The 14,921-nt window shown below is 38.0% G+C and overlaps 1 protein-coding gene across 3 annotated transcripts in view; it reads left to right on the forward strand.

Moving 5' to 3' along the window:
• Positions 1–7,008: 7,008 nt before the first annotated feature.
• The window catches only part of dlgap1b (discs, large homolog-associated protein 1b), a 146,319-nt gene continuing 138,406 nt past the window's right edge, over positions 7,009–14,921 (forward strand). For all 3 annotated transcript variants that reach the window (XM_079862986.1, XM_079862984.1, XM_079862989.1), the window contains exon 1: positions 7,009–7,233. The gene's annotated coding sequence lies outside the window, so the exon portion shown is untranslated. The remainder of the gene's footprint in view (positions 7,234–14,921) is intronic.

Here is a 14,921-nt window from a genome sequence, read left to right on the forward strand (position 1 = left end):
AGGGTGCATTGTTCATTCTTTCTCACTGTTCTTTTCTCACTGAAACACCTGGATAAAGACAGACTCATTCCGGAAACTCTACTGAAGGCAACTGAAAAACATCTCCATGACAGACAGCTGTATATTATGGATGAAATTCTTTCATTATTTGGAAAGGATATAGAAAACAACATTGTGGTAGCCCTTAATTGGATCAAAACATCCAAAATTGCATGTGCAAAATGGATGATCAGCCTGTTTATTTCAAATTTCATAACTGTCAGAGTGAGATCTTCGATGAGGAAGGCAGAGAGAGTTGCAAAGCATCTTGGGATCATGGAGTAAGCTTTGAGCAGTTCTTTGATTACCTGAATGGGATGAACCCAAAAACCGTTCTTGTCATTCAGTCATATAATGCAGGTCTATGGTCACCACCTCAAAGAGCATGCACAGAGTCCAAATTAAACAATTCCCCATCGTAAGTACACATTGATGGCCTAAGACACGAAACGAGCGGTCTGTGTGAGAAAACGAACAGTATTTATATAGTTTTTACCTCTTGTACACAACCACGTCCAAGTGATCTGAGGGCGCGCACGCTTCCTGGTGTGTGACGTGTGTGCGCGCGTTCTGGCTTAGTTTGCGCAAGCGCCGGAAAGCGCCGGAAGTGATCTTTCGCGTGTGTAAGAGGTAAAAACGATATAAATACTGTTCGTTTTCTCTCACAAACCGCTCGTTTCGTGTCCATCATTGTGTACTTACGTTGGGGAATTGTTTAATTTGGACTTCTCTGTGCATGCTCTTTGAGACAGTGACCATAGACATGCATTCTATGACTGACAGACAAGAACGGTTTGACCTAAAAATATCAAAATTGAAACTACTGCGGAAAAAAAGACACCTACATCTTGGATGCCCTTGAGGTAAGCTAAAACATACCAAAATTTAATTTCAAAGTGAACTATCCCTTTAAGAGAAGAGCTCAGAAAGAAAATAAGGGACTGACTGGAAGATTGCACTCTGATAGATCAATGTAAACATACGATTCTGTAAATTATGAAAAAAGTTTATGTTCCATTTCAGTACTAGAATTTAGGCAGCCATAGATACACTGACATAACTCATGGATTAAATATAAAATTGCTGAACTGAAGCTTCATAATCTGCCTGAGAAGATATGCAATATGATTATGCACTCATTCATCAAATTATCAAATTATAATAAGATTACATGGACTTGATCCAGAGTATTCTGGCCTGTTACAGCATCTTCATACTGCTAGACCTGTAAGATTGTCTCAAATTCTCAATGGAGTTAAAACATGTTGAAGACATATCTCTAGTCTGTTGCATTCAACTGTCCTTGCACTCATAGAAAAAAAAGGTACAAAAGCTGTTACTTGGGTGGTACCTTTTGAAACGGTTCACTTCTGTACCTAAAGGGTGCATATTAGTACATTAAAGATTAGTAACTACATGTCAATACCTAAATGAAACAAAAGTGTACATTTTAAAAAAGAAACTGCCCCAGTGACAGCTTTTGTACTGTTTTTTTCTGAGAATGTAGATGCATTTTTGAATAGTGATGTGATTTGTTTTTTATGTATGTGTAATGTGTGTAATTTTGTAATTTTGGTTGTGTGAAGCACTTTGGTCAACTTCTGTTGTTTTTAAATGTGCTATAGAAACTTTTTTTGTTGTTTTTACATCTTCATTTAGTGTGGTTTATAGTATTACTGTTATTGTACATTTACATTTAAGTAAACATAGTAGCTGAATACATTATGAAAACTGCTGTTACCATAAACACGTTAAGATCCATTTATGGCGTTTACTAATGTTTTAAAGGGAGACCACCATTGTTGTTGAGTTGAAACCTAATGCCCACTAGATGGCATTGTTTTCAGTTTTCACCTTGGCCACTTTTTATGTCTTGTATGAATTCTCACAACTGTAAATCCAAGTTTTGTTTCTTTTCCTCCTGAATTTTGAAAGTCTGACATTTAAGATTTTGCTTTGTTATTGAGATGGCCTTCTGGGTCAAAGTTCACCAGCACTGCTATTCAGAATAGCCTAAGTGAAGTGGCAAACAACCTGAAATCAAATTTTCTATGTCTAGTTTGACTATGTTACAAATGCAAAGCGTCTATCAAATTGAAAGTCAAAACAAGTAGTTGCATAGGTACTTATAGTCAGTTGAATGTCTGTTGCGGAGCATCAAAATAAAGAGTTAGGAGATATTAAGCAGACAGTCTACTAATACTCTAATGAGAGTTAGTTGACATAGTTGCAAAGTTACTTATAGTTTGTAAAAGGTCTAAAGTGGACCATCACAATAAAATGTTACCATTGAAAATTATTGTTAACACTAATATGTTTGAATATATGAAATATCAGAATTAGTAATAAAGTTTTTAAAGCTGGCATAACATGAAACTAGAAACTAGTGACAATTGTTCAGCTGACAAACCAGCTTTCCAAAATACTTTCAACAGAAAAAAATAGTTTTGAAAATTTGACTTTTGAAAATTACGTGATCATTATACAGTGCATACCAGTGTAAATCTGTCTATCCCTCACAGCCTCATTTTCATCTGCATAAAATTCAATATGGCATAATGACATATTCAAGGCTGTGCTGCAGTTAAGTCAATCACATTCAGATCCACCACCATTCCTTTATGCAACGCTGACTTTTCACAATCCAATGGATAAAATTAAGATCTGCATTCTTTTTATCGAGCATGATAAGCCATTTCATTCTAAAACTCCTAAAACACATTTAAATACAATAACAATGGCTTTATAAAAGCAGACAATGTTGTTGAAAATCTTTAAGTTATGGAATCTTTAGCATCTCTCAAAAAATGTCACTGGTGATTGACAGGTGGCAGAATGGAGAATTAAAATGACCTCAAGTGGACAGGCAGATGAATGGATTCATCATCGTTTGGTCACACCGTTAAAGCGATTACAGCCATAATGAAGAGTATTAAATGTGCACACACACATTCACCAATAACACAATGGTTGTCTCAATAGAGAACAGACCAAGGAGAAGATCTCTGATTGAGCTGCTGCCTCGCATTAGCAGGGTGGCCAGTCAACTGCCAGTCCTAATATTCAAAATGCACCATGTCCAATTAATGCTAGACATTATACAGTCCCTCTTAATTTTTCTGTTTACTGCATTGCTCAAGGACATTATTCTTGCCTTTGGCTTCAATTACACAAGAAAAGGCAAATTAAAAAACTTCTTTAATGTAAAAAGTGATCAGTTGACTTAACTTAAAATTATTAAGTAATAAACGTCATACATAATTGAAAAAATTAAGCTATGTGAACTTGACAACTTCATCCAGTTTATTTACTTAAAGGAGAACTCCGGTCAATTTTAACATTGAGCTCATTTTTTTGTACATTTGGAGTGCTGTCAATACAGAGAACAACGACAAAAATCGGTGTCCAAAGTAGTCGATTGCAGAGTTCACACGCATAGGTTTAATACCTATGATCACGCGCGTGAACTCGGCAATCGACTACTTTGGACTTCAACCGAAAAACAGGATGTAAACAAAGGTATTTGCGCTGGCTTAAATAACATCATTTTTATACATATCTTTCACATCTACTGCAGTCATACTCACTCGTGTTCACTCAGAAGGAATCACTCACATTTTCTGTGCACTTGTAATGACACATCAAGGATGTTAAGAGGCTAAAAGCAGGTTTAGTACTTGCCCCATTGAAGTCAACAGGGTGCAAATTTTAAAAATAGAATAACTCGGTGTAGGCAACACCGATTTTTGTCGTTGTTCTCTGTATTGACAGCACTCCAAATGTACAAAAAAATGAGCTCAATGTTAAAATTGACCGGAGTTCTCCTTTAATCGTTTTAAGGCAACAAGTTTCCTCACTTTTTTTAGTTAAGTCAACTGATCACTTTTCTAATAATCAGAGTAAGGACTTATTTTGCAGTAAGATGTTTATGATGTATGACATGAACATGCAGTTTTCATTATTCTGATTATTCGCTTGTGTTTATTTTTACCGCCATTAATACACATAGCCTAATGCACTGCACAAATGATAAACTGGCCACTGTTATAATATAGGCCTGCTTATGTCAAATACAAAACACATTTCTATGGACGTATTGGATTTTTTTCGACCTTTAATTTACGGCATTACATTTATGTTGTCCTGAACTCAGTTTATTCATCACCCCAAAATGTTATGCATTCTTTACCACTATATATATATATATTTTTTGCAAATCTGCACATGACACTGTCATCCGTGTGCGTCGCAAGCACATGCACACTTTGGTCAGAGTGGAATAGATGCGATTAACGTGTTTACATACCTGTGTAAAATCAGTATACGCCACATTTTCTACTATGATTATGAGCTCAATTGCATCAATTTGATTGAAGTATTGTGTTTAAATGAGATTAAGTTTTAATCGCAAAATTGCCTAAATCTCGCATAATGAGGGTGCATTTAGCCTAGTTAATGATATCAAATCAATTATATAAGAACTTTGTATAAAAATACTTTTAGTAAATCGGTGTGCTTAAGAGTTGACACTGTGAATTTTGGGCTTTTCTGTCCCTTCTCCAAAATGAGGCCGGCTCATTCATCATCTCCCCCGGGAAAGATGTTTCTTGTGTCCCCTGTTGCCCCTTAAACCAGCCTGGCCACCACTACACCCACCCAGTCCAGCCAGTTGACACACTCATAATGATGATGAAGTGGGCCTCACACATTTCTGTGTGTGTGCAAAAGAATACCCAACAGAGAATGAATGTGAGAGGGGGAGATACATAGCACAGTAACAGTCAAACATCTGGGCACACCAGACAACAGACTGAATGCTTATATTTCCTAAACCCTTGTGTGTGCATGTTTCTTAGTTCTGCATGCATGTGTGTGCCACAAATTACCACAAATTTCAAAACCACAAATATCAGCATTTCTATACTGTCTGGTTAAGATTTGAGACAGAAGAGCTTGCCTTTGCAATAAGCAGAAGTGAGATCAACCAAAAAAACATCAATTTATGTATAAACTTTATAAACAAACAAACAAACAAACAAACAACATAATATATGTAGGCTAGATGTTTATTTCTCCCTAATCAAACACACCTGATTAAACTTATTAGCTCCTTAGTGGAGACATAGAAGATCAGAAATGGACCAGAAAGATCAGGATTAGGAGCCACTGAATAAGAGCAGTGGTTCATAACCTGGTCCTGGTCCTGGTCCTGGGGACCCGGAGATCTGTATATTTTGTAATTCTCCCTTATCTGACACACCCAGTTCAGTGCATGGAGCTCTATGCTAACAAGCTGATGATTTGAATCAGGTGTGTTAAATAAGGGAGACATACAAAACGTGAAGTGGGACTCAAAGATCAGGACTATGAACCACTGAAACCACTATCTATCTATCTATCTATCTATCTATCTATCTATCTATCTATCTATCTATCTATCTATCTATCTATCTATCTATCTATCTATCTATCTATCTATCTATCTATCTATCTATCTATCTATCTGTCTGTATTATGTTTTATTAACAAAGTTTGGGAGGAACACGTTCAGATAATTAACCTAATTAACACAAGAGGAGCACATTCCGTTAATAAACTCAATTAACGATAAGAGGTATATATACAGCATGCTTACCTCTGTTCCTTGACAGAATTCCAGCGTCCCTCCACCTGGATGGGGGGAGTACTCTGGGCTGGGGCCAAATTCCGAGCTCAGAGCCCTCCCCTCGGACAGCACGCCAAATACACATAACCTTTACTCTATTTAATTATATGTAAGTGTAATCTCGTGAACATTGTTTAGACATCTATCTAGTGCAGGTTCTCAACACTGGCCCTCGAGGTCCACTTTCCTCCAGGACCAGAGTTTTGCTCCAACCTAAAATCCAACACAACGGAAGAAGCTAATCAAAGTCTTCAGGATTATGCCTACTCGAAAGTTGCAGGTTGGTAAGTTTAATCAAGTTGGAGATAAACTGCAGGATGTCGAGAGCCAGAGTTGAGAACCCCTGCTCTAGTGACGTGCTAGTGCATGCCAGGGCCAGTTGTGTTTCCACTGTCACTTCCGGGGCTTGATCGGGCCTCATCGGGACTTCCTCTGGGCTTTTTCGGGACTTCCTCAGGGGTTTTTGGCCCACTGAATACATTTTTCCAAAGCGAGCCAACTGGGGCTTGAGGAGTGAACAAGGCAGAGTTGACCTGAGTCAGGAGACGGTCAACACTGCTGTTCATTTCCCATGTTATCATATCAGACCACCAGCTAACTTTAACATTAAAGATATTTAAAATAATTTTCAGTTCAAAACTCACTTTCAGACACTAGTGAGTGTTTTCAAATAACTTCCTTACGATCCGATGGGGATTCTGATTAAGCTACCGTATGAGGCAGACAACTTATATGCGATGCTAAAGGCTACCTATGCTAACCATTGCGTATATAATAAGTGAAGTTCCTAAATGTAATTTCGGGAGGACCGAACCCATCTAATCTTTCAATCATCAGCTGTGTTGGCATCCCTCCACCTCCCCCAACTCCACCAACATGATTTAGGCATTTTGCAACCATATAGGCCTATATGCTCATCATCCAAGCATTAGTAGCTCCCACTCCACTGCAAACAGCAAGTCAAATACCTTTAACCTTATAGCTTAAAGATTATATGGGCTAACGAATTCGTGAAATACATTTTTAAGGAAAATACCAGAGACTGTTGAAGAAAGTAGACAAATTATATAAATAATTATAATCATCTATTTGGTTTCATGTTTTATCTCTTTTCCCTGTGCTTTTGTTGATACCGGACTAATCTGCATATGTCATAAAAACATGAACGCAGGTTAACTCGTATAAATCATAACCCCTGTTTTCTTCTCGTGAGCTTCCTCTGTTGAAGCTCTGCTGTAGTTTGACTCAGTAATCCATTCCGTGGTTTATCGCTGTCCGGCTTTTTCTCAGCATCTGATGCTGCAGCAAGACCGTGTGTGCAGACGGTGAAGCGCGCGCGGTAGTGAGAGGACTCGGCAGTAGGGGGACGTCCTATCCACCGCAAGCCGGGCTTTAATTCCGTTCACACTGCGAGACCCCAACAGAGTCCACCGCTGAGGTCCAGGCACCCTCCACCGTTACGGATTTAATGCTTGTACCCGGCTGTTTTCCCGAAAAACTGTGTTTATCCGCGCCGTGAAACTCTCGAGGTAAGGAGCGTGCACATAATTGACAGCTTAGTTTCATGCAATTGTTGGACGCTGTGCGTGCTTCTGCTTGGCTCGCGCGCTGGTTTGGATGCTGGCCACTGCAAAGATGATTTCCAGTATGTAGATTAAAGCATATGTCAGTGGTGCCATTATGCGTTATTGTCTCATCTCTCACTGTTTTATCTGGTGGGAATGGGTTTAATTCTCAACATGTCACTGCAATCGATCCTACGGCTGCGGGGAATTTGGAACGCACTCAAGTGACCATAAGGAGCGTCAGTGAACTGTTGACTGTTTAAGCCTGGTCGTTGAATTTTAGAGGTTGAACGAGGATGGACGTATAGGCTATCCTATTAAACACACAGATGGACTTTAGGTTGTTTTATACGTTTAGGCTTTTGGAGCGTCAAGATGGGGACGTGGAAAGGGAGAAGTTATTAGGCACTAATCAAAGGCGAGGTATGAACAAGCATAACACGTCATAGTAAATAAATCGTCCTGTTTTCACAGCATTAACTATATCAGACTCAGGCAATTATGACGTCACGTAGTGTTGCGTTATAGCGCGTAACTGCACTGACAGCCGCGCGGAAATGTGTGCATGTGAATGTAGGGTACATATAACTCTTTCATTACATATACAACTAATTTTGGAGCAACATGCACTGTAAAAAAAAAAAAAAAAAAAAAATGTTTGTAATTACAGGAAAAGTATTGGGCACAACTTCTATAATAAAAACATGTCAATTGTAAGTTACATGGTTATATACAGTAACAAAATTATATATGCATATTACAGTATGCCTATATACTTTTACAGTAGAATAATGCTGGAATTATGTTTTTATTAATAAAAGGTGTGTTAAAACAGCACACGTGTGTGCCCAGAAATCACATAAATCTTGTGAATTTAGGTCAAAGCAAGTAAAAAGAATTTGTTTTTCAAAAAGCATTTTTTGCTAAAATACCCCCCCCCCCCCCCCCCAAAAAAAAAAAAAAACTAAAAAAAAAATAATAAAAAAAAATCAATAGGGGAATGGCACTGAATAGGGGCCCCTAAACATGAATTGTACAAGTATGACAATAAGTGATGTGAATGGCTTTTGATCTGAGATTTTAGCTGTAAAAAGATGTGGATTTAGACGTAGAATTTTATGTTTTAAGGGCAGGGGTAACATTTCCTGTTATATCCAGTATAGCCTATATGCTTCTGAGTTGCATTTGAAAATGGAAGAGAAAGAATGAGGAAGTGAATGAATATAATATGTAGCAGTTTTCACATTAAGCAGAGGTTTATGCATTTTTTTTTCTATCATGGTGCAAACTTCCCATTGATTTTAGTATGTTGAAGCCATTTTCCTCATTAAGACTGTTGGCTGCTCCTTCACAGGTTTCGTTTACACTCTGAACAGTCCTTTTATTCAGAGCTGTGTGTGTATTTGTGTACGAGACAGAAAGATCTTCTACCTCCACAGACCACACCACTGCAAATGCTTCATTTTTAGGTTGCATGCATAGAATCTGCCAGGCTTACCGTCACACTTTTTTCTTCTCCTCTCTTCATCTGTCAGCCAAAACACTTTGATGCTGTTTTACAGTAAGTGTGACTGGTAATATGGTGGCCAGCCCAGCTCTATAGAATGACTTGATGCGTTTCATACTCATATGTCTAAATGACCATCTGCACTCTATCTTGAGTAAAGTACTCCCCCCTAAACTAAAACTAAAGCTGCTTCATATTTTAAATCCTTTATTTTTAACCTAAGAGCTATAGCATGCACCCGTGTTTCATCTATCTATCTATCTAGAGTGATAGCTCAACTGGCTGCCTACAGACATGGTCATAAATAATGAATTATTTTTCTTATTGGTTCATCTCTATGCGGCACATGGCAGTAATGAGACGTCTAAATAATAAACCAAACTTGTTGGAGATTTTTTTTGTTGCATGCATTTTCAAATGAGCGAGTAAGAAATACTTTGTCATACTGTAACGTAACACAACATAAAGATAAAGAAAGCCTTTTACTAAATATTAAACATTCATAAGGAGTGTTCAAAAGATCAACTGTTACGGTATTAACACCTTGCGTTGTATTTTAATTGTAGATCTTTATGTCTGTGTGTTACTGTCAAAAATAGTGTTTTTATGGGTGCTGCCCTTGTATTGAATAATCGTAACTATATTGTGCCTTGCATTCGGAGATTGTTCTTCATCTTCACAGTGCCTGCAGCTACACTGATAGCCGTTACTGTACTTTAGTCTCCGCATAGCCCCTGCCTTAGGGCAGATCTCATACGATCTCCTCTTCGCTGTACTGTGCAGACGTCAGACTCTTTATCAGTAGTGTGTGCTTCAAGCCTATTGGGTGGTAAATTCGTGTCCTACTCATCTTTTTCAGCACAGTCTCACATCAGAAGTGTAGAGCCCTTAATCACAGATGAGAAATACATTTCAGTCCTGTAGGACCCTACAGCTGAGCTCTGGAGCATGACACTGGCAGCCAGGATCCTCTCCCAGCATTCCCAGAGACTTTTTTCCTTCAGCGTTCTCTTCTGCTGCTTCTGGAGCGGAGGAGAGGAGCTGCCCGAGGGAGGTCATCTGAGCAGCCATCAGTCTCTTATTTCAGAATGATGGAGGAGAATTTAGAAAAGGTGGAATAAAGGACAAGTGTGGCTTTGAATGCTGAGACCGGGAATTCACTGATGTGAATTAGAAGCACTAGGCCTTTTTAGACTTTTTATTAGATAGGAGAGTGAACAATGATATAAAATGATTGAGAAGAAAGAATAGGAATGAAATATGTTCAGTATGTGTTTTAGAAGTATTCAAATTGAGGGGTGACTGGTGGGTGCTCCCAGACCCCAATAAGAACCAAAAAATAAAATTTGGGGGACCCAATTTGTTGTTTTTATTTAAAAGAAGAAAAAAAAAATGCCATGACGTAATAAATTGTATTACTGAAACTTTTCATTGGTATTTAAAAAGTGTTATTCGTTGGATAATTTTTAAAGTGCTGAGCACAAAGCCATGATGGATTTTCATCTTCAAATGATAAAAAAAAAATTACAAATCTTTGGTCATATGCTGAAGATAAGTATACTATAATTATCTCCATGTTGACCATTGACCTCTGCTGAATAGGGCTGGAAATTGCACTTCCTGATTAAATATTTCAACTATATATATATATATATATATATATATATATATATATATATATATGTATTGTGATTTATTCTAAAAATGCATGTAGCATTTTATACATTTTGCCTCTCAATGTCCAGGATATTAATTTCTGATTAACTTTAAATATAAAAAAAAAAAAAAAGTGAATAATAAAAAAATGATATACTTTTAAATAACAATAAAAAAAGATTTTTTTTTTTAGAAATGACAGTTTTTACAATTGCTAGGACCAATTTCTCAATAGATCAAACACAAAAATGACTGCTTTATACATAAATTCTTTTGTCATTTAAACTCAACTTCCAAAACTCTGTGCACTTACATGGCAATTTGCACGTGTACATACTTTTTTCAAAACCGTTTAACTTAAGTTCAAATTCTAACATAATACAAAACTAAATACTATCAAAACAATTAGATGTAGCTGAACACATACACAGGTGTTAGTCTTTCCATTTCATTACCATCTAAAGTTCAACAGTTGGGTCCCGGGAGTAAAAACTCCATACATTTTCCCCATTGGGAAATTTATTTTTAATAATAACTTATAAACCTTTAAAGACAGCCCTACTGTAAGCTATGTGGTTGTTAATTAGTAGAATATGCTTCTGCTAAACCCATCAGCCCTCCTTATTTCAATATAATATTTTTAAAAATGTGTTTAACAGTGGATTTTGAGGTGAAAAACTACATTACCCACAATGCTGTACAGAAAATTCCACCAGTCAGAGAGTTGCGACAAGCAAAATGTGCCAAAACTGTTCTTTAGCTCCACCCACTGACCCTAATAGCCAACCAAACGACAAGTCGACAAGAAGAGGCTTGGCCGACCAAATTTTAATAAGTAGGCCTATATTAGTGACAGAAAATTCAAACGGTTGGTCAATGTGGTAAATTATGTCGGGAAGGAAATCCAAATCCATCATCGACATCAAACATGGCTTCTGACATCCATAATGCATTGGGCATGTTGCCGTCCAAGGCCAGAGACGCTTAACCAGAGTTAAACACAGCCTTTCTTTAGTAGGAAATACTTCTTGGCAAACTTTTAGTCATAATGGTGTTGACTTGTATTGTTCCTGGGTGCAAGAATTCAAAGAGTAAACGTTTAGCGGGAGTGAGTGAATTTCGGCATTGGCTAAAGTTTGCAAAGAATCGTACATTTTTCTGTCAGTTCCCGAAGCAAAATGCTGTCACATACAGAAATCTGTTGCCATAGTGTTCCATTTTTACCATAATGCTGTTTAAAGAGTAGTACGACTGTCAGGAGTATGTTAGTTTCATTGTGTTCTAGTTTGGTTTTGTTCTGTCTCTGTTTGCCTGAGTTTCCTGTCATTGCTAGTTTCCATGTTTGTTAATGAGTTATACACTTGTTCCCTGTTGTCGTGTTAATGAGTTTTCCTTAGTTGCTTGTCTAGTGTTAACGTTATGTTTAAGCGTGTAGTGCTTTGTTTTCCCTGATGTTCATGAAAAGTTAGTTTGATCGTCTTACTCCAGCTAACCATATCAAAATACTGGACCTAGACAAGATTTGTAAGATGGAAAATAAAATGGATTTTATTTTACTCCCCCTATCTGGATCACTCGCTCTTGGTATTTTGTTCGAGCCTCAACGAGCGGTCAACTGCCTGTGAACAGTTCTCGGTGTGTGTGTTTTATTCATCTTCATTTGTCAGCATCACTGAGCGTACATTACATCCTTTAAGCAAGCCAGGGGTTATATTTATGATGTGTGTGTGTGGAGTGTTGTGTGTAAGGGAATGTAAACAGACAGTAATAATAACCCAGAGAAGACAGAAATGCACTGCCATCAGTTCACTTCAGTGGACTCACTTGGCACTAATGAATGTGATTTTACACACAGACACGTGACTATAAGGCAGCCTTCTTTGAGATTCTCTGGCATGACTCTGCGCTGTCAACCTCACAGGCCTGATCTGTCACTACCGCAACACATAAACAATCAAACAGCGCAAGAGTGACTTTAAAAAGGAAAAATGACAGGAGACAGTGTACATTTTGCAAGTTAAACATAAGAAGGAGAGAGAAAAACACAGAGAGAGAGAGTGCAAAGTCATTTTTATTTAGTGTCAGTGGTTTGTTTGAAAGAGATTTATTTTAGACTGTGAGATTCAGTCTGCTGCCCAGAGACTTTCTGAAGAACAGTGGATTTTTTAATTAATTTTTTTATGCTACCTCATTGTTTTAAGGTAGGCCCAAACTGAACGATTTTTAAAATCTATTTTGAGATTAACTAACAGATTCCATTCACAAACAATCAGATTTCTGACTGTAAAACAGTCTCGCAAAATCTCTCGCGGTCAAACGTGACTTGGTAAACAAACATGGCGGACGGCGGGCTAGAAGAAATGCCGATAATAGTGTTTGGATTGATTTTTACAGAAAATTTGTGGAGAAAAAAAAGGAAAAAGGTTTGGATGAAGTTGTGTTATTCTTAGTCTTCCGTCAGCTGGCTTTCTGAATGGGTATCGCTTCGTTCCCCGTGACAATCACCAGAGTGCATGTGTTTGTCCTCGGGGTTCCCCCCACATAACAGGATTTCTGATCGTAAATATCCTACATGTTGGATATTTATGATTTGAGATTGGTGCGGCCCTGACGCTCTTCTGAGTAGATTCAATAACACTTAACATATCACACCACATAAATCTGGTAAGATAATCTGTAGAACCATCAAGATAATCGTTTCGGGACTTTACCTATAGGATTGTCTGAAGAGGAGAATTGGGAAAATGTATGCAAAAAAAAAAAAAAAAAGTCTAATGAAGGATCTGAAATAGTTGAAAATGTACAGTGTGGAGGATTCTTGTCACTACTGCAACCATACCATAATGTACTTTTTAAAATAGAGTTAAAGGAGTAGGTCACTTCAGAATTCAAATTTCCTGATAATTTACTCACCCCCATGTCATCCAAGATATTTGTGTCTTTCTTTCTTCAGTCGAAAAGAAATGAAGGTTTTTGAGGAAAACATTCCAGGATGTTTCTCCATATAGTGGACTTCAATGGTTATCAACAGGTTGAAGGTCCAAATTGCAGTTTCAATGCAGCTTCAAAGGGCTCTACACGATCCCAGCCAAGGAATAAGTGTCTTATCTAGCGAATCGATCAGTCGTTTTCTAAAAAATTAAACATTTATATACTTTTTAACCACAAATGCTCGTCTAATTACACTAGCTGCGATGCGCCACACATTACGTCATCATGTTTAAGGTCACGCGTGACGTAGGCAGAAGTACAGACCTAGTGTTTACAAAGCGAACGTGCAAAGACTAAGTCAAACGACCTTTACAAAAATAAAAAGGGGGTAAATCAACGATGTCGGATGATTTTGAAGTTGGAGGAGAACATTGAGATGTAGTTTTTCGCCCTACCCTACATATTCCGCCTACGTCAGGTTACCGCCTGACCTTTCCAAGGAGATTACATAATATATATATATATATATATATATATATATATATATATATATATATATATATATATATATATATACACTCACCTAAAGGATTATTAGGAACACCTGTTCAGTTTCTCATTAATGCAATTATCTAATCAACCAATCACATGGCAGTTGCTTCAATGCATTTAGGGGTGTGGTCCTGGTCAAGACAATCTCCTGAACTCCAAACTGAATGCCAGAATGGGAAAAAAAAGGTGATTTAAGCAATTTTGAGCGTGGCATGGTTGTTGGTGCCAGACGGGCTGGACTGAGTATTTCACAATCTGCTCAGTTACTGGGATTTTCACGCACAACCATTTCTAGGGTTTACAAAGAATGGTGTGAAAAGGGAAAAACATCCAGTATGTGGCAATCCTGTGGGCGAAAATGCCTTGTTGATGCTAGAGGTCAGAGGAGAATGGGCCGACTGATTCAAGCTGATAGAAGAGCAACTTTGACTGAAATAACCACTCGTTACAACCGAGGTATGCAGCAAAGCATTTGTTAAGCCACAACACGCACAACCTTGAGGCGGATGGGCTACAACAGCAGAAGACCCCACCGGGTACCACTCATCTCCACTACAAATAGGAAAAAGAGGCTACAATTTGCACGAGCTCACCAAAATTGGACAGTTGAAGATTGGAAAAATGTTGCCTGGTCTGATGAGTCTCGATTTCTGTTGAGACATTCAGATGGTAGAGTCAGAATTTGGCGTAAACAGAATGAGAACATGGATCCATCATGCCTTGTTACCACTGTGCAGGCTGGTGGTGGTGGTATAATGGTGTGGGGGATGTTTTCTTGGCACACTTTAGGCCCCTTAGTGCCAATTGGGCATCGTTTAAATGCCACGGCCTACCTGAGCATTGTTTCTGACCATGTCCATCCCTTTATGACCACCATGTACCCATCCTCTGATGGCTACTTCCAGCAGGATAATGCACCATGTCATAAAGCTCGAATCATTTCAAATTGGTTTCTTGAACATGACAATGAGTTCACTGTACTAAAATGGCCCCCACAGTCACCAGA

Source organism: Squalius cephalus, assembly GCF_949319135.1.
Source record: "Squalius cephalus genome assembly, chromosome: 25".
In the NCBI taxonomy this organism is placed as follows: Eukaryota; Metazoa; Chordata; class Actinopteri; order Cypriniformes; family Leuciscidae; genus Squalius; species Squalius cephalus.